Below are 21,983 nucleotides of genomic sequence, written 5' to 3' on the forward strand. Positions count from 1 at the left end.
AGACTCTCAAAATAATATAAGTGAAGCATGAGAGATCAATAATTTCTACAAAATAAAACCACCACCATGCTCTAAAAATATAAGTGAAGCACTAGAACAAAATTATCTAGCTCAAAAGATATAAGTGAAGCACATAGAGTATTTTAATAAATTCCGATTCATGTGTGTCTCTCCCAAAAGGTGTGTACAGCAAGGATGATTTTGGTAATCTAAAAAGCAAAGACTCAAATCATACAAGACGCTTCAAGCAAAACACATATCATGTGGTGAATAAAAATATAGCCTCAAGTAAAGTTACCGATAGACGAAGACAAAAGAGGGGATGCCTTCTGGGGCATCCCCAAGCTTAGGCTTTTGGTTGTCCTTGAATTTTACCTTGGGGTGCCTTGGGCATCCCCAAGCTTAGGCATTGACGCGGCTAATCAATGGGCTATGGAGATGCCCATCAATTGATGTTAATGCGAGGAGTAGGGATTGCCATTCAACGAATGCACTAGAGCTATAAATGTATGAAAGCTCGACAAAAGAAACTAAGTGGGTGTGCATCCAACTTGCTTGCTAACGAAGACCTAGGGCATTTGAGGAAGCCCATTGTTGGAATATATACAAGCCAAGTTCTATAATGAAAAATTCCCACTAGTATATGAAAGTGACAACATAAGAGACTCTCTATCATGAAGATCATGGTGCTACTTTGAAGCACAAGTGTGGAAAAAGGATAGTAGCATTGTCCCTTTTATTTTTTCATTTTTTCATTTGGCCTTTCTTTTTTTCATTTGGCCTTCCCCCCTTTTTGGGGACAATGCTCTATTAATGATGATCATCACACTTCTATTTATTTACAACTCAAAGATTACAACTCGATACTAGAACAAAGTATGACTCTATATGAATGCCTCCGGCGGTGTACCGGGGTGGGCAATGAATCAAGAGTAACACGTATGAAATTATGCATGGTGGCTTTGCTACAAATACGATGTCAACTACATGATCACGCAAGGCAATGTGACAATGATGAAGCATGTCATAATAAACATAACGGTGGAAGGTTGCATGGCAATACATCTCGAAATGGCTATGGAAATGCCATAATAGGTAGGTATGGTGGCTGTCTTGAGGAAGATATAAGGAGGTTTATGTGTGATAGAGCATATCATATCACGGGGGTTGGATGCACCGGCGAAGTTTGCACCAACTCTCAAGGTGAGAAAGGGCAATGCACGGTACCGAAGAGGCTAGCAATGATGGGAAGGTGAGAGTGCGTATAATCCATGGACTCAACATTAGTCATAAAGAACTCACATACTTATTGCAGAAATCAACAAGTCATCAAAAACCAAGCATTACGCGCATGCTCCTAGGGGGATAGATTGGTAGGAAAAGACCATCGTTCGTCCCCGACCGCCACTCATAAGGAGGACAATCAACGAAACAACTCATGCTTCAAATTTGTCACACGACGTTTACCATACGTGCATGCCACGGGACTTGCAAGCTCTAACACAAGTATTTCTCAAATTCACAACTACTCAACTAGCATGACTCTAATATTACCATCTTCATATCTTAAAACACTCATCAAGTATCAAACTTCTCATAGTATTCAATGCACTCTTTATGAAAGTTTTTATTATACCCATCTTGGATGCCTATCATATTAAGACTAATTTTATAGCCAAAGCAAATTACCATGCTGTTCTAAAGGACTCTCAAAATAATAAAAGCGAAGCATGAGAGATCAATAATTTCTATAAAATAAAACCACCACCGTGCTCTAAAAGATATAAGTGAAGCACTAGAGCAAAATTATCCAGCTCAAAAGATATAAGTGAAGCGCAAAGAGTATTCTAATAAATTCCGATTCATGTGTGTCTCTCCAAAAGGTGTGTACAGCAAGGATGGTTGTGCTAAACTAAAAAGCAAAGACTCAAATCATACAAGACGCTCCAAGCAAAACACATATCATGTGGTGAGTAAAAATATAGCCTCAAGTAAAGTTACCGATGGACGAAGACGAAAGAGGGGATGCCTTCCGGGGCATCCCCAAGCTTAGGATTTTAGTTGTCCTTGAATTTTACCTTGGGGTGCCTTGGGCATCCCCAAGCTTAGGCTTTTTCCACTGCTTGTTCCAAAATCCATCAAATCTTTACCCAAAAACTTAAAAACTTCACAACACAAAACTCAACAGAAAATCTCATGAGCTCCGTTAGTATAAGAAAACAAATAACCACCTTAAGGTACTGTAATGAACTCATTCTTTATTTATATTGGTGTTAAACCTACTGTATTTCAACTTCTCTATGGTTCATACCCCCGATACTAGCCATAGATTCATCAAAATGAGCAAACAACACATGAAAAAAGAATCTGTCAAAAACGGAACAGTCTGTAGTAATCTGTAGGTTTCGAATAATTATGTAACTCCAAAAATTATACCAAATTTGGACGAGCTAAACAATTTGTATATTGACCTACTTCAGTTGGAATTGGTATTTTATCGCTCTCTGGTAAAAAATGAAAATTATTCCCGGGAGCGCATACTTTCTGTTTTTTCAGCAAGATCAAATAACAATCTTCCAAGAAGATCCTAAAGGCTTTACTTGGCACAAACACTAAAAAAACAATCATAACAGAGGATAGATGATTTATTTATTACTAAACAGGAACAAAAATCAAGGAACAAAAATAAAATTGGGTTTCATCCCAACAAGCGCTATTGTTTAGCGCCCCTAGCTAGGCATTGATAATTTCAATGATGCTCACATGAAAGACAAGAATTGAAGCACAAAGAGAGCATCATGAAACACGTGACAAACACATCTAAGTCTAACATACGTCCTATGCATAGGCATCTTATAGGCAAACAAATTATCATAGCAAACAAAAACTAGCATATGCAAGGAAGCGGAAAGAAACAATAGCAATCTCAACATAATGAGAGGTAATTTAGTAACATGAAAATTTCTACAATCATATTTTCCTCTCTCATAATAATTACACGTGGGATCATATGCAAATTCAACAAAAAAATCTATCACATAAAATATTTTCAACACTATCCACATGCATGCAAAGTTGACACTCTTCCAAAATAGTGGGATTAACATTAACTAAAGTCATGACCTCTCCAAACCCACTTTTATCGAAAATTGCATAAGATTGAACATTCTCCAAATACGTGGTATCTAAAGTTGACAATCTTCCAAACCCACTTTCATTATTATCAATCTTATATTCATCATGGGGCTTAAATAAATTTTCAAGATCATAAGAAGAATCACCCCAATAATGATCATTGCAACAAGTAGTGAACATAGCAAAACTAGCATCCCCAAGCTTAGGGTTTTGCATATTATTTGCACAATTGACATTCATAGAATTTATAATAACACCATTTCAATCATGCTTTTTATTCAAAGATCTGTCGTGAATCACTTTATATAGCACTTCATCACAATTTTCAGATTCACGGATTTCAAGCAAAACTCCATAAAGATAATCTAGTGCACTCGACTCACTAGCAATTGGTTCATCATAATTGGATCTCTTAAAAAGATTAGCAAGAGGATGAGGATCCATAACAATAGATATTTAGCAAGCGAAGATGCAAGCTAATACAAGGCACATGGTAACACGAGCAAACAGAAGGATGAACGGAAGAGGGCGAATACAACGGCAAAGGTGAAGTGGGGGAGAAGAAAACGAGAGGCAAATGGCAAATAATGTAATGCGAGGGAGAAGAGTTTATGATGGGTACTTGGTACATCTTGACTCGAGCGTAGATCTCCCCGGCAACGGTGCCAGAAAAGGTCCCCAGATGGGATCTCACGGGTACAGAAGGTTGCGGCGGTGGAAAAGGTGTTTCGTTGCTCTCCCCAAAGGTTTCAGGGTATAAGAGTATATATAGGTGAAAGAAGTAGGTCGATGGAGCTGTGAGGGACCCACGAGGGTGGGGGCGCGCCCTCCTACCTCGTGGCTGCCTCGCTGCTTCCTTGATGTCCGCTCCAAGTCTCCAGGATCACGTTTGTTCCAAAAAAGATCTTTGCGAAGGTTTCATTCCGTTTGGATTCCGTTTGATATTCCTTTTCTGCGAAACACTAAAATAGGCAAAAAAAACAACAATTTGCATTGGGCTTTCAGTTAATAGGTTAGTCCCAAAAATAATATAAAAAGGTATATTAAAGCCCATTAAACATCCAAAACAAATAATATAATAGCATGGAACAACCAAAAATTATAGATACATTGGAGACATATCATCGTTTCTTAAAGTTTTTGGGTTGTGATGCTTATGTGAAAAAGTTTCAGCCTGATAAGCTCAAACCCAAATTGGAGAAGTGCGTCTAAATAGGATACCCAAAAGAAACTGTTGGGTACACCTTCTATCACAGATCCGAAAGGCAAGATCTTTGTTGCTGAGAGTGGATCCTTTCTAGAGAAAGAGTTTCTCTCGAAAGAATTGAGTGGGAGGAAAGTAGAACTTGATGAGGTAATTGTACCTTCTCCCAAATTGGAAAGTAGTTCATCACAGAAATCAGTTCTAGTGATTCCTACACCAATTAGTGAGGAAGTTAATGATGATGATCATGGAACTTCAGATCAAGTTACTACAGACCTCGTAGGTCAACCAGAATACGTTCCGCACAAGAGTGGTATGGTAATCCTGTTCTGGAGGTCATGTTACTTGACCATGACAAACCTATGAACTATGAGGAAGCGATGATGAGCCCAGATTCCACGAAATGGCTTGAAGCCATGAAATCTGAGATGGGATCCTTGTATTAGAACAAAGTATGGACTTTGATTGATTTGCCCGATGATCGGTGAGCCATTAAGAATAAATGGATTTTCAAGTGGAAGACGGACGCTGATAGCAGTGCTACTATCTACAAAGCTCGAATTGTCGCAAAAGGTTTTCGACAAGTTCAAGATATTGACTACAATGAGATTTTCTCACTCATAGCGATGCTTAAGTCTGTCCGAATCATGTTAGCAATTGCCACATTTTATGAAATCTGGCAAATGGATGTCAAAACTGCATTCCTTAATGGATTTCTTAAAGAAGAGTTGTATATGATGCAACAATAAGGTTTTGTCAATCCTAAAGGTGCTAACATAGTGTGCAAGCTCCAGTGATCCATCTATGGACTGGTGCGAACATATCAGAGTTGGAATATACACCTTGATGAGTTGATTAAAGCATATAGTTTTATACAGACTTGCAGTGAAGCCTGTATTTACAAGAAAGTGAGTGAGAGCACTACAACATTTTTGATAAGTATATGTGAGTGACATATTGTTGATCAGAAATGATGTAGAATTTTCTGGAAAGCATAAAGGAGTGTTTGAAAGGAGTTTTTCAAAGAAAGACCTCGGTGAAGCTGCTTACACATAGAGCATCAAGATCTATAGAGATAGATCAAGACGCTTGTTAAGATTTTTCAATGAGTACATACCTTGACAAGATTTTGAAGTAGTTCAAAATGGAATAGTCAAAGAAGGAGTTCTTGCCCATATTGCAAGGTGTAAAGTTGAGCAAGACTCAAAACACGACCATAGCAAAAATTGAAAAGAGAATGAAAGTCATTCCCTATGCCTCAGCCATAGGTTATATAAAGTATGCTATGCTGTGTACCAGACCTATTGTGTACCTTGCCATGAGTTTGGAAAGGGAGTTCCTCATAGTGATCAACAGATATAAATCCCAAGTGACTCAAAGAATAGAGCTATGCTCCCCTGCAACGGCGCCAGAAAATAGTCTTGATAACCCACAAGTATAGGGGATGGCAACAGTTTTTGAGGGTAGAGTATTCAACCCAAATTTATTAATTCAACACAAGGGGAGCCAAAGAATATTCTCAAGTACTAACAGTTGATTTGTCAATTCAACCGCACCTGAAAGACTTAATATCTGCAGCAAAGTAATATGGAAGTAACGGTAAAAGTGGCAAAAGTAATAGTATTGGTTTTGTAGTGATTGTAACAGTAGCAACGGTAAAGTAACTAAGCAAAGTTCAATATGTGAAAAGCTCGTAGGCCATGGATCAGTGATGGATAATTATGTCGGATGCGATTCCTCATGCAACAGTTATAACATAGGGTGACACATAACTAGCTCCAGTTCATCAATGTAATGTAGGCATGTATTCCGAATATAGTCATATGTGCTTATGGAAAAGAACTTGCATGACATCTTTTGTCCTACCCTCCCGTGGCAGCGGGGTCCTATTGGAAACTAAGGGATATTAAGGCCTCTTTTTAATAGAGTACCAGAACAAAGTATTAACACTTAGTGAATACATGAACTCCTCAAACTATAGTCATCACCGGTAGTGGTCCCGATTATTGTCACTTCGGGGTTACCAGATCATAACACATAGTAGGTGAATATTGACTTGCAAGATAGGATCAAGAACTCACATACATTCATGAAAACATAATAGGTAAAAATCTGAAATCATGGCACTCGGCCCAAGTGACAAGCATTAAGCATAACAAAGTCATAACAACATCAATCTCAGAACATAATGGATACTAGGGATTAAACCCTAACAAAACTAACTCGATTACATGATAAATTGTTGGAAATATGCCCTAGAGGCAATAATAAAAGCATTATTATTATATTTCCTTGTTCATGATAATTGTCTTTATTCATGCTATAATTGTGTTATCCGGAAATCATAATACATGTGTGAATAATAGACACCAACATGTCCCTAGTAAGCCTCTAGTTGACTAGCTCGTTGATCAACAGATAGTCATGGTTTCCTGACTATGGACATTGGATGTCATTGATAACGAGATCACATCATTAGGAGAATGATGTGATGGACAAGACCCAATCCTAAACATAGCATAAGATCGTATAGTTCGTTTGCTAGAGTTTTCCAATGTCAAGTATCTTTTCCTTAGACCATGAGATCGTGTAACTCCCGGATACCGTAGGAGTGCTTTGGGTGTACCAAACGTCACAACATAACTGGGTGACTATAAAGTTATACTACGGGTATCTCCGAAAGTGTCTGTTGGGTTGACACGGATCAAGACTGGGATTTGTCACTCCGTATGACGGAGAGGTATCACTGGGCCCACTCGGTAATGCATCATCATAATGAGCTCAAAGTGACCAAGTGTCTGGTCACGGGATCATGCACTACGGTATGAGTAAAGTGACTTGCCAGTAACGAGATTGAACGAGGTATTGGGATACCGACGATCAGATCTCGGGCAAGTAACATACCGATTGACAAAGGGAATTGTATACGGGGTTGCTTGAATCCTCGACATCGTGGTTCATCCGATGAGATCATCGAGGAGCATGTGGGAGCCAACATGGGTATCCAGATCCCGCTGTTGGTTATTGACCGGAGAGCAATCTCGGTCATGTCTACATGTCTCCCGAACCCGTAGGGTCTACACACTTAAGGTTCGGTGACGCTAGGGTTGTAGGGATATGTATATGCAGTAACCCAAATGTTCGGAGTCCCGGATGAGATCCTGGACGTCACGAGGAGTTCCGGAATGGTCCGGAGGTAAAGAATTATATATAGGAAGTGCTATTTCGGGCATCGGGACAAGTTTCGGGGTCACCGGTATTGTACCGGGACCACCGAAAGGGTACCGGGGGTCCACCGGGTGGGGCCACCTGCCCTGGGGGGCCACATGGGCTGTAGGGGGTGCGCCTTGGCCTACATGGGCCAAGGGCACCAGTCCCAAGAGGCCCATGCGCCTAGGGTTCAAGAAGGGAAGAGTCCCAAAGGGGGAAGGCACCCCCTAGGTGCCTTGGGGGGAGGGATTCCTCCCTTGGCCGCCGCCCCCCTAGGAGATTGGATCTCCTAGGGCCGCCCCCCTAGGCCCCCTATATATAGTGGGGGAAGGAGGGCCTCTCATGACACATCTTTGGCGCCTCCCTCTCCCTCTCCAACACATCCTCCTCCTCCATGGTGCTTGCCGAAGCCCTGCCGGAGTACTGCAGCTCCATCACCACCACGCCGTCGTGCTGCTGCTGGAGCCATCTTCCTCAACCTCTCCTTTACCCTTGCTGGATCAAGAAGAAGGAGACGTTACGCTGACCGTACGTGTTTTGAACGCGGAGGTGCCGTCCGTTCGATGCTAGGATCTCCGGTGATTTGGATCATGTCGAGTACGCCTTCCTCATCCCCGTTCTTTGAACGCTTTCGTGCGTGATCTACAAAGGTATGTAGATGCAATCCAATCACTCGTTGCTAGATGAACTCCTAGATGGATCTTGGTGAAACCGTAGGAAATTTTTTGTTTCTGCAACGTTCCCCAACAGTGGCATCATGAGCTAGGTCTGTGCGTAGTTCTCTTGCACGAGTAGAACACAATTTGTTGTGGGCGTTGATGTTGTCAACTTTCTTGCCGCTACTAGTCTTATCTTGCTTCAACGGTATTGTGGGATGAAGCGGCCCGGACCAACCTTACACGTACGCTTACGTGAGACCGGTTCCACCGACTATAATGCACAAGTTGCATAAGGTGGCTGGCGGGTGTCTGTCTCTCCCACTTTAGTTGGAGCGGATTCGATGAAAAGGGTCCTGATGAAGGGTAAATAGAAGTTGACAAATCACGTTGTGGCTTTCACGTAGGTAAGAAAACGTTCTTGCTAGAACCCTACTTCAGCCACGTAAAACATGCAACAACAATTAGAGGATGTCTAACTTGTTTTTGCAGCAAGTGCTTTGTGATATGATATGGCCAAAGTTGTGATGAATGATGAATGATATATATATGTGATGTATGAGATGTTCATGCCATTGTAATAGGAATCACGACTTGCATGTCGATGAGTATGACAACCGGCAGGAGCCATAGGAGTTGTCTTTATTTTTTGTATGACCTGCGTGTCATTGAGAAACGCCATGTAAATTACTTTACTTTATTGCTAAACGTGTTAGCCATAGTAGTAGAAGTAATAGTTGGCGAGCAACTTCATGGAGATACGATGATGGAGATCATGATGATGGAGATCATGGTGTCATGCCGGTGACAAGATGATCATGGAGCCCCAAGATGGAGATCAAAGGAGCTATGTGATATTGGCCATATCATGTCACTATTATTATTTGATTGCATGTGATGTTTATCATGTTTTTGCATCTTGTTTACTTAGAACGATGGTAGTAAATAAGATGATCCCTCATAATAATTTCAAGAAAGTGTTCCCCCTAACTGTGCACCATTGCGACAGTTCGTTGTTTCGAAGCACCACGTGATGATCGGGTGTGATAGATTCTAACGTTCACATACAACGGGTGTAAGACAGATTTACACATGCAAACACTTAGGTTGACTTGACGAGCCTAGCATGTACAGACATGGCCTCGGAACACAGAAGACCGGAAGATCGAGCATGAGTCGTATAGAAGATACGATCAACATGAAGATGTTCACCGATGTTGACTAGTCCGTCTCACGTGATGATCGAACACGGCCTAGTTAACTCGGATCATGTTATAATTAGATTACAGGAGGGATGTCTATCTAAGTGGGAGTTCATTGAATAATTTGATTAGATGAACTTAATTATCATGAACTTAATCTAAATATTTTACAATATGTCTTGTAGATCAAATGGCCAACGTAGTCCTCAACTTCAACGCGTTCCTAGAGAAAACCAAGCTGAAAGACGATGGCAGCAACTACACAGACTGGGTCCGGAACCTGAGGATCATCCTCATAGCTGCCAAGAAAGATTATGTCCTACAAGCACCGCTAGGTGACGCACCTGTTCTCCCTGCAGAACAAGATGTTATGAACGCTTGGCAGGCACGTACCGATGACTACTCCCTCGTTCAGTGCGGCATGCTTTACAGCTTAGAGCCGGGGCTCCAAAAGCGTTTTGAGAGACACGGAGCATATGAGATGTTCGAAGAGCTGAAAATGGTTTTCCAGGCTCATGCCCGGGTCGAGAGATATGAAGTCTCCGACAAGTTCTTCAGCTGTAAGATGGAGGAAAACAGTTCTGTCAGTGAGCACATACTCACTATGTCTGGGCTGCATAACCGCTTGACTCAGCTCGGAGTTAATCTCCCGGATGACGCGGTCATTGACAGAATCCTTCAGTCGCTTCCACCGAGCTACAAGAGCTTTGTGATGAACTTCGATATGCAGGGGATGGAAAAGACCATTCCTGAAGTATTTGCAATGCTGAAATCAGCAGAGGTAGAAGTCAAAAAGGAACATCAAGTGTTGATGGTGAATAAAACCACTAAGTTCAAGAAGGGCAAGGGTAAGAAAACCTTCAAGAAAGACGTCAAGGGAGTTGCCGCGCCCGGCAAGCAAGCTGCCGGGAAGAAGCCAAAGAATGGACCCAAGCCCGAGACTCAGTGCTTTTATTGCAAGGAAAGTGGTCACTGGAAGCGGAACTGCCCCAAATACTTAGTGGACAAGAAGGCCGGCAAAACGAAAGGTATATGTGATATACATGTAATTGATGTGTACCTTACCAGTACTCGTAGTAGCTCTTGGGTATTTGATACCGGTGCAGTTGCTCACATTTGTAACTCAAAGCAGGAGCTGCGGAATAAGCGGAGACTGGCGAAGGACGAGGTGACGATGCGCGTCGGGAATGGTTCCAAGGTCGATGTGATCGCCGTCGGCACGCTACCTCTACATTTACCTACGTGATTAGTTTTGAACCTCAATAATTGTTATTTGGTGCCAAGTTTGAGCATGAACATTGTATCAGGATCTCGTTTAATACGAGATGGCTACTCATTTAAATCTGAGAATAATGGTTGTTCTATTTATATGAGAGATATGTTTTATGGTCATGCTCCGATGGTGAATGGTTTATTCTTAATGAATCTCGAGCGTAATGCTACACATATTCATAGTGTGAATACCAAAAAATGTAAGGTTGATAATGATAGTCCCACATACTTGTGGCACTGCCGCCTTGGTCACATAGGTGTCAAACGCATGAAGAAGCTCCATGCTGATGGACTTTTAGAGTCTCTTTACTACGAATCATTTGACACGTGCGAACCATGCCTCATGGGTAAAATGACCAAGACTCCGTTCTCAGGAACAATGGAGCGAGCAACCAACTTATTGGAAATCATACATACTGATGTATGCGGTCCAATGAGCGTTGAGGCTCGCGGTGGCTATCGTTATGTTCTCACCCTCACTGATGACTTGAGTAGATATGGGTATGTCTACTTAATGAAACACAAGTCTGGGACCTTTGAAAAGTTCAAGGAATTTCAGAGTGAGGTTGAGAATCAATGTGACAGGAAAATCAAGTTCCTACGATCAGATCGTGGAGGAGAATACTTGAGTCACGAGTTTGGCACACACTTAAGAAAATGTGGAATAGTTTCACAACTCACACCGCCTGGAACACCTCAGCATAATGGTGTGTCCGAACGTCGTAATCGCACTCTATTAGATATGGTGCGATCTATGATGTCTCTTGCCGATTTACCGCTATCTTTTTGGGGCTATGCTTTAGAGACTGCCGCATTCACTTTAAATAGGGCTCCGTCGAAATCCGTTGAGACGACACCGTATGAATTATGGTTTGGGAAGAAACCTAAGCTGTCGTTTCTAAAAGTTTGGGGATGCGATGCTTATGTCAAGAAACTTCAACCTGAAAAGCTCGAACCCAAGTCGGAAAAATGCGTCTTCATAGGATACCCTACAGAAACTATTGGGTATACTTTCTACCTCAGATCCGAAGGCAAGATCTTTGTTGCCAAGAATGGATCCTTTCTAGAGAAAGAGTTTCTCTTGAAAGAAGTAAGTGGGAGGAAAGTAGAACTTGATGAAGTATTACCTCTTGAACCGGAAAATGGCGCAACTCAAGAAAATGTTCCTGAGGTGCCTGCACCGACTAGAGAGGAAGTTAATGATGATGATCAAGATACTTCTGATCAAGCTCCTACTGAAATTCGAAGGTACACAAGGACACGTTCCGCACCAGAGTGGTACGGCAACCCTGTCTTGGAAATCATGTTGTTAGACAATGGTGAACCTTTGAACTATGAAGAAGCGATGGCGGGCCCGAATTCCAACAAATGGCTAGAAGCCATGAAATCCGAGATAGGATCCATGTATGAAAACGAAGTATGGACTTTGACTGACTTGCCCGTTGAGCGGCGAGCCATAGAAAATAAATGGATCTTTAAGAAGAAGACAGACGCGGATGGTAATGTGACCATCTATAAAGCTCGGCTTGTCGCTAAGGGTTATCGACAAGTTCAAGGGGTTGACTACGATGAGACTTTCTCACCGGTAGCGAAGCTAAAGTCCGTCCGAATCATGTTAGCAATTGCCGCATTCTATGATTATGAGATATGGCAAATGGACGTCAAAACGGCATCCCTTAATGGTTTCCTTAAGGAAGAATTGTATATGATGCAGCCGGAAGGTTCTGTCGATCCTAAGAATGCTGACAAGGTATGCAAGCTCCAACGCTCGATTTATGGGCTGGTGCAAGCATCTCGGAGTTGGAACATTCACTTTGATGAGATGATCAAAGCGTTTGGGTTTACGCAGACTTATGGAGAAGCCTGCGTTTACAAGAAAGTGAGTGGGAGCTCTATAGCATTTCTCATATTATATGTAGATGACATACTTTTGATGGGAAATGATATAGAACTCTTGGACAGCATTAAAGCCTTCTTGAATAAGAGTTTTTCAATGAAGGACCTTGGAGAAGCTGCATATATATTAGGCATCAAGATCTATAGAGATAGATCAAGATGCCTCATAGGTCTTTCACAAAGCACATACCTTGATAAGATATTGAAGAAGTTCAATATGGACCAGTCTAAGAAGGGGTTCTTGCCTGTGTTACAAGGTGTGAAATTGAGCTCAGCTCAATGTCCAACCACGGCAGAAGATATAGAAGAGATGAGTGTCATCCCCTATGCCTCAGCCATAGGGTCTATTATGTATGCCATGCTGTGTACCAGACCTGATGTAAACCTTGCCGTAAGTTTGGTAGGTAGGTACCAAAGTAATCCCGGCAAGGAACACTGGACAGCGGTCAAGAATATCCTGAAGTACCTGAAAAGGACTAAGGAAATGTTTCTCATCTATGGAGGTGACGAAGAGCTCGTCGTAAAGGGTTACGTCGATGCTAGCTTCGACACAAATCTGGATGACTCAAAGTCACAAACCGGATACATGTATATTTTGAATGGTGGGGCAGTAAGCTGGTGCAGTTGCAAGCAGAGCGTCGTGGCGGGATCTACATGTGAAGCGGAGTACATGGCAGCCTCGGAGGCAGCACATGAAGCAATTTTGGTGAAGGAGTTCATCACCGACCTAGGAGTCATACCCAATGCGTCGGGGCCGATCAAGCTCTTCTGTGACAACACTGGAGCTATTGCACTTGCCAAGGAGCCCAGGTTTCACAAGAAAACAAGGCACATCAAGCGTCGCTTCAACTCCATTCGTGAAAATGTTCAAGATGGAGACATAGATATTTGTAAAGTACATACGGACCTGAATGTAGCCGATCTGTTGACTAAACCTCTCCCTAGAGAAAACATGATCAACACCAGAATTCCATGGGTGTTCGATTCATCACAATGTAACTAGATTATTGACTCTAGTGCAAGTGGGAGACTGTTGGAAATATGCCCTAGAGGCAATAATAAAAGCATTATTATTATATTTCCTTGTTCATGATAATTGTCTTTATTCATGCTATAATTGTGTTATCCGGAAATTGTAATACATGTGTGAATAATAGACACCAACATGTCCCTAGTAAGCCTCTAGTTGACTAGCTCGTTGATCAACAGATAGTCATGGTTTCCTGACTATGGACATTGGATGTCATTGATAACGAGATCACATCATTAGGAGAATGATGTGATGGACAAGACCCAATCCTAAACATAGCATAAGATCGTATAGTTCGTTTGCTAGAGTTTTCCAATGTCAAGTATATTTTCCTTAGACCATGAGATCGTGTAACTCCCGGATACCGTAGGAGTGCTTTGGGTGTACCAAACGTCACAACGTAACTGGGTGACTATAAAGGTATACTACGGGTATCTCCGAAAGTGTCTGTTGGGTTGACACGGATCAAGACTGGGATTTGTCACTCCGTATGACGGAGAGGTATCACTGGGCCCACTCGGTAATGCATCATCATAATGAGCTCAAAGTGACCAAGTGTCTGGTCACGGGATCATGCACTACGGTACGAGTAAAGTGACTTGCCGGTAACGAGATTGAACGAGGTATTGGGATACCGACGATCAGATCTCGGGCAAGTAACATACCGATTGACAAAGGGAATTGTATACGGGGTTGCTTGAATCCTCGACATCGTGGTTCATCCGATGAGATCATCGAGGAGCATGTGGGAGCCAACATGGGTATCCAGATCCCGCTGTTGGTTATTGACCGGAGAGCAATCTCGGTCATGTCTACATGTCTCCCGAACCCGTAGGGTCTACACACTTAAGGTTCGGTGACGCTAGGGTTGTAGGGATATGTATATGCAGTAACCCGAATGTTGTTCGGAGTCCCGGATGAGATCCCGGACGTCACGAGGAGTTCCGGAATGGTCCGGAGGTAAAGAATTATATATAGGAAGTGCTATTTCGGGCATCGGGACAAGTTTCGGGGTCACCGGTATTGTACCGGGACCACCAGAAGGGTCCCGGGGGTCCACCGGGTGGGGCCACCTGCCCCGGGGGGCCACATGGGCTGTAGGGGGTGCGCCTTGGCCTACATGGGCCAAGGGCACCAGCCCCAAGAGGCCCATGCGCCTAGGGTTCAAGAAGGGAAGAGTCCCAAAGGGGGAAGGCACCCCCTAGGTTCCTTGGGGGGGAGGGATTCCTCCCTTGGCCGTCGCCCCCCCTAGGAGATTGGATCTCCTAGGGCCGGCGCCCCCCCTAGGCCCCCTATATATAGTGGGGGAAGGAGGGCCTCTCATGACACATCTTTGGCGCCTCCCTCTCCCTCTCCAACACATCCTCCTCCTCCATAGTGCTTGGCGAAGCCCTGCCGGAGTACTGCAGCTCCATCACCACCACGCCGTCGTGCTGCTGCTGGAGCCATCTTCCTCAAACTCTCCTTTACCCTTGCTGGATCAAGAAGAAGGAGACGTTACGCTGACCGTACATGTGTTGAACACGGAGGTGCCGTCCGTTCGGCGCTAGGATCTCCGGTGATTTGGATCACGTCGAGTACGCCTTCCTCATCCCCGTTCTTTGAACGCTTCCGTGCGTGATCTACAAAGGTATGTAGATGCAATCCAATCACTCGTTGCTAGATGAACTCCTAGATGGATCTTGGTGAAACCGTAGGAAATTTTTTGTTTTCTGCAACGTTCCCCTACATAAATCTCATCCAACACATCACCGTCCAGCAAGCCTACGATGGAATTACTCATGCACGGCGGTGAGCATCATGAAATTGGTGAGGGAGGAAGGTTGATGATGATGATGGCGACGGATTCCCCTCTCCGGAGCCCCGAACGGACTCTAGATCAGCCCTCCCGAGAGAGATTAGGGCTTGGCGGCGGCTCCGTATCATAAAACGCGATGAATCCTTCTCCTTGATTTTTTTCTCCCCGAACGTGAATATATAGAGTTGGAGTTGAGGTCGGTGGAGCCTCAGGGGGCCCACGAGACAGGGGGCGCGCCCAGGGGGTGGGCGCACCCCCACCCTCGTGGACAGGGTGTGGGCCCCTGGTGTTGATTCTTTCGCCGGTATTTTTTATAAATTGCAAAAACATTCTCTGTGAAGTTTTAGGTCATTCCGAGAACTTCTATTTCTGCACAAAAATAACACCATGGCAATTCTGCTGAAAACAGCGTCAGTCCGGGTTAGTTCCATTCAAATCATGCAAGTTAGAGTCCAAAACAAGGTCAAAAGTGTTTGGAAAAGTAGATATGATGGAGACGTATCAACTCCCCTAAGCTTAAACCTTTGCTTGTCCTCAAGCAATTCAGTTGACAAACTGAAAGTGATAAGGAAAACTTTTACAAACTCTGTTTGATCTTGTTGTTGTAAATATGTAAAGCCAGCATTCAAGTTTTCAGCAAAGATTATGAACTAACCATATTCACAATAACATTTAGGTCTCATGTTTACTCATATCAATGGCATAATCAACTAGCGAGCAATAATAGTAAATCTCGGATGACAACACTTTCTCAAAACTATCATAATATGATATAACAAGATGGTATCTCGCTATCCCTTTCTGAGACCGCAAAACATAAATGCAGAGCACCTCTGAAGTTCAAGGACTGACTAAACATTGTAATTCATGGCAAAAGAGATCCAGTCACAGTCATACTCAATGTAAACTAATAGTAATGCATGCAAATGACAGTGGTGCTCTCCAACTGGTGCTTTTTAATAAGAGGATGATGACTCAACATAAAAGTAAATAGATAGGCCCTTCGTAGAGGGAAGCAGGGATTTGTGGAGGTGCCAGAGCTCGATTTTTTAAACAGAGATGAATAATATTTTGAGTGGTATACTTTCGTTGTCAACATAACAACCAAGAGATCTCGATATCTTCCATGCTACACACATTATAGGCGGTTCCCAAACAGAATGGTAAAGTTTATACTCCCCCACCACCAACAAACATCAATCCATGGCTTGTCCGAAACAACGGGTGCGTCCAACTAACAACAATCCTGGGGGAGTTTTCTTTTTAATTATTTTAATTTAAGCATGGGACTTGGCATCCCGGTTACCAGCCATTTTCTCGTGATTGAGGAGCGGAGTCCACTCCTCGTGAGAGTAACCCACCTAGCATGGAACATATAGACAACCCTAGTTGATACATGAGCTATTCGAGCATACAAAGCAGAATTTCATTTGAAGGTTTAGAGTTTGGCACATACAAATTTACTTGGAACGGCAGGTAGATACCGCATATAAGAAGGTATGGTGGACTCATATGGAATAACTTTGGGGTTTATGGAAGTGGATGCACAAGCAGTATTCCTGCTTAACACAAGTGAATGCTAGAAAGAGACTGGGAAGCAACTAGCTAGAGAGCGACAACAGTCATGAACATGCATTAAAATTAATCAACACTGATGTAAGTGCATCTAGTGCCCCTTAGTGATTTTGGTGTATTGAAGACTTATAGGTTAAGGGACTAATGTGTTTATGAGTGTACACAGGTCTATAAGTCTATGAGGAGTTTGATATTTATAGAGAAAGTCGACCCCTAAAAATGAAGTTCTTCGTCTAAAGACTTTGGTATTCTGAAGACTTTCTGAAGACTTTGAAAGTGAAGAAAATGGTGTGACCGTGAAGACTTGGTATTCATTCGAGGAACATGAAGCATGAAGACTTTTGTTTTCATAGTTTCATTTTCTCTTTCTTGAGTCAGAGGAAACACCGTACTGTTAAAGGGGGTCAAGGAAATACTAAGGAAAAATTTGCATGTGATGCTCAACTCAAAATCCTACACCTACCAATCCCTTCGAGTGAAGCCATTGGAAATCTCATACAGTTCAGTCAATTTCTTCAGTGACAGAGACGAAGCTCTTCTGGTCTCTGAGGAATTTGTTCTGACTTAGGAGTTAGGAATTCGCCAGTGCGGATTACCTACACAGTGAGGAACATGATAGCCCTGAGTATTTTGCTACTCAAAATTCCGACCGTTGCTGTGCTATGCGCCAGCTGTCCCAAAATATCTATCCACCTAATGGTCATATCATTGAAGGGCATTTATGTCTTATCATGTCGGGCTGCTCCCTAGGCTATAAATAGCCGCCCCCTACAACCACTAGCTGGTTGGCTGCTCCGAGAGAAACTGACACTTGTCATTTGAGAGCAACCCATCCTCTGAGGACTTTGAGCGAAAATCATCAAGTGAGGAAAAACAAAAAACCCCAAACCCAAACACCTACAAACCCCAAGTGATTGAGCATCACTGAAGAGATTGATCCTGCGTGGATCCGACGCTTGTTACCTTTGAAGAATGTGCTTCTTCCAGATGGTTAGGCGTCATGGTCTAGAGCATCCAAGAGGAATTGTAGATCGCCGAGTGACCGAGTTTGTGAAGGTTTGGAAGTCGCCTGAAGACTTACCACGAGTGATTGGACGAGGTCTGTGTGACCTTAGTTCAAGGAGAATACGGTGAGGACTGGGTGTCCTGAGCTGCGTGTTCAGGACTGGGTGTCCGGGACTATGTGTCCTCGAGTTTAAATACTCAGCCCCTCCAACCAGACGTACAACTGAGACAGTAGTTGGAACTGGTCTACCAAATCATTGTCATCACCAAGCTTACTGGTTCTATTTCCTCAACTCTTTCATTTCCTCATAACCGTGTTGTGTGCTTGTTCATATCTGTGTTTGAAGACTTGGACTGAAGACTTTCTCAATTTCCCCAGTTCAATTTCTTCAGTCTGTTTGTCTTCATCATGTGTTATCCCGTGCTTACGCTTCTGTACTCTGTGTCTGTCTTCATTTCATCATGATGACTATGCTTGTATTCTGTTATGTTTACTTTTGAGTACTCATTCCGCTGCTATTAGTTCTTCGCTAAGGAATTTCCTCGCCGGCAAATTCCTCAGTGAAGAATTTCATAAAAATCGCCTATTCACCCCCCTCTAGTCGATATAACACACTTTCAATTGGTATCAGAGCAAGGTACTCCCTTGTTCTGTGTGATTTTGGTTTAACCGCCTGGAGTTTTAGTTATGTCGACCGCAGGTATGATCAAGGTCTCTGCTGGGTGTCCTACCTTCGATGGGACGGACTACCCCTACTGGAAGAGTAAGATGCGAATGCATCTTGAAGCAATTGATAACAATCTCTGGTATGTTGTGGAAAATGGTGTTCCCTCAGTCACACCTTCTCTGAATGCTGCTGATGTGAAGAGATTCAAGCAACTCGACTCTCAAGCGAAGAATATCATATGTGGCCATCTGAGCAAAGGACAGTATGGCAGAGTGAGTGCTTTGGAGACAGCGAAGCTTATCTGGGACAGGTTGTCCAAAGTGAATGAAGGAGTCTCAACTCAGCGTGACTCTCGAGTTGATGTTCTTCGCAATCTCTTCAACCGCTTCAAAAGACTTGACAATAAAAATGTTCAACAAACCTTCGATCGCCTCACTGACATCTCAAATGAGCTTCAAGCACTTGGTGCCACTGACATCACCGACCATGAGGTGGTGAAGAAATTGCTGAGAACGCTTGATTCCTTATTTGAAACTCTGGCATTGATGATACAAGAACGTGCTGATTGCAAGTCACTTGATCCCGCTGATATTCTCGAAAGGCTAAATACTCATGAGTTCCAACTTGCTGAAAAGAGAGATCTCTATGGTTCAAGCTATGGCAGAACACGTGCACTGAAGGCCAAGGCCGTATCCGAGTCCGAAGATGAAGACTCTGGTAGCAGCCTTGGTGATCCTGAAGAACTAAGCCATGATCTGGCTCTGCTTGTGAAGAAGTTCCAAAAGTTCTCAAGACGTGGTCGCTTTGGGAGACCCTCAAGGAGCAGTGATTCTTCATCAAGTGACTACAAGAGGAGGCTCTGCCACAAATGCAAGAAGCCTGGACATTACATTCAAGATTGTCCTCAATGGGAAAAGGAATCAAAAAAGAAGAAATACAAGGATTACAGTTCTGATGATGCGAAGAAAAAGAAGGAATCCACAAAATCCTCATCATCAAAATCCTCAAGGCCTTGATATCACAAGAAGAGGAGCTCCAAGAAGGCCAGGGCATTCATTGGCAAGGAAATGGACTCTGAGGCTGAATCTGAAGAAAATGAGGAAGAGGAGTCATCTGAGGAGTCCGAATCTGGAGTGGCGAGCCTAGCTCTCGCTACTGCATTCGTCAGCATGTCTATTGTAACGCCCCAAGACCGGAGCTTCAGATGCCTTTCGTGGTTTCCGGGTTTTGTCATGTGATTTGTTTGGTTCTTTGCATTCATCATTGCATCATGTGCATTGGATCATGTCATCATGCCATCATGTTATTCTTTTCTTAACTCAACTAAATAAATGGCATGGATCTTTGATCCATTTAAATCAAGGGAATTCACTTGTGATTTCTCCTTATAACATATTAAAGGCTCTCAATAACATTAGGGAGCTATAATAAAAATTATTCCATTTATTTGGAATTAACCATAACACACTTGCAAGTATCCCATGCCTTTGTTATCTCAATTCTTGGTGTCCAAACTTTGCCCATATGTCCTTTCGTCATTTTCCGGAGCTCCACCTAAATTCTCAACATTTTTGGACACTTCCAAAACCAGTTTGCGGGTGCCGATGTTTCTAAGCAGGTGACACAAACAAGCTCAAGGAGGAGCTCGATGAAGATCTTGTCCTTTGTCTTGTTTCGTTTCTAGTTGATCTGTAGTGGAGCCCAGTTGGGGTCGATCGGGGGACCTTGTCGCATTTGGGGTTCTTCTTTTATTTTGGTTCCGTAGTTGGACCTTGATTGTATTTGGATGATGTAATGTTTTATTCATGTAATTGTGTGAAGTGGCGATTGTAAGCCAACTATGTATCTTTTCCCCTATTGTATTACATGGGTTGTTTGCGAAGATTACCTCACTTGCGACATTGCTTTCAATGCGGTTATGCCTCTAAGTCGTGCTTCGACACGTGGGAGATATAGCCGCATCGAGGGCGTGACAAGTTGGTAATCAGAGCCTTCCCCGACCTTAGGAGCCCCCACTACTTGATCGAATTAGCTGACGAGTTGAGTCTAGAAAAATGTTTTGAGTCATTTAGGAATTATATATCGGAGAGTTTAGGAATTCTTTTTACTCCCCAGTCCCTTCATCGCTCTGGTAAGGCATCCTGACGTAGAGTTTTGACTCTTCTCTTCTCAGATTTCACTAAAAAAAATTTAGGATCACGCGGGTATCTTGGAATCGTTCCGATGGTTTTGTGACGAGAACATTGTTCTTGGTACCTCCTGTCATTTAGGGGTTGTGGCAGTGTCCCAGGGAGTTGAGCTCCGAGGTGTTGTCGTCACAATTTTATCGTTGCAGTTCTGGAATACCTGATATTAGTTTCGCCGACATCGAAAATCTCTTTTATGCAGTTGTTGGTGAGATAACCTCGACGCCACCCAGTACTGGGGCGGGAGTTCGGGAGTATTACCATAACTCGTATAACGGATGCTTTTTGAAGGTTGAGGTAGATGATTTCCGAAGGTTTCTTGGTTATGTGTTGAAGGATGGATACAGCTGGATGTAGGATTTGCTAGTTTTGGGTGAGATATTATGCTTCCCCAGTATCCCCAACACCTGATTGCATACCCGAAAAGTTTAGGAAGTTTATAAGTGGGAATTCAAGTACCTCTTAGGATATCTTTCCGACAAATGTATGATATGAAATTGGGGTTCGACGTCTAGTGGTCCGCCTATCCACGGTTGGTTTTACAGTGGTCTCGTTGTGTCTTAAAGAGTCCTTGGCTATGCCGACTCGGGGACACTTCGTATGTCATGTGCACTGCCTTGTACATGATGGTGCTGTATGATCGAGCCTGTGTAGGCCCCACCACGAAAACTTCGGACGAAATTTCTATCATATGTTTGTTCCGGCTTATTCTGCAAGCCAATCCTTTGTTTTTGTTTTCAGTTGTGGTATTCGAGTTGCTTCAATGTCAAATGTTGATTCCATACCTTTCCTAAGTGGTGTTCTCATACTCCAATGCGAATACTAATCCTTCTCGATCATCGAGTTTGTCATGTCAATCCTTTTCAATCGGTGTGTTTCTCTTCAAGTGGATCCGATCATTTCAACATCCGCAAGATCAACTCAAGTCTTCTCAACGGCGTTCGTTTCATCCGTCCCAAGTTGTCTTTGTTTTACCCGCCCTCCCACCCTTTTGCTTCAAGGAATCAAAATTCTAAATCAACTATCCATTTTATTCATGTGAAGTCTCTTCATCCTTTTCTTTCAAGTTTCGATCCGGTGAATTATCGTGGAGATTCTAACGGAGCTTCAAGTTCATCTTTCGTCATTATTTTTCTTCTCCGGTGG

Source organism: Triticum dicoccoides, chromosome 5A, assembly GCF_002162155.2.
Source record: "Triticum dicoccoides isolate Atlit2015 ecotype Zavitan chromosome 5A, WEW_v2.0, whole genome shotgun sequence".
NCBI classification, from domain to species: domain Eukaryota; kingdom Viridiplantae; phylum Streptophyta; class Magnoliopsida; order Poales; family Poaceae; genus Triticum; species Triticum dicoccoides.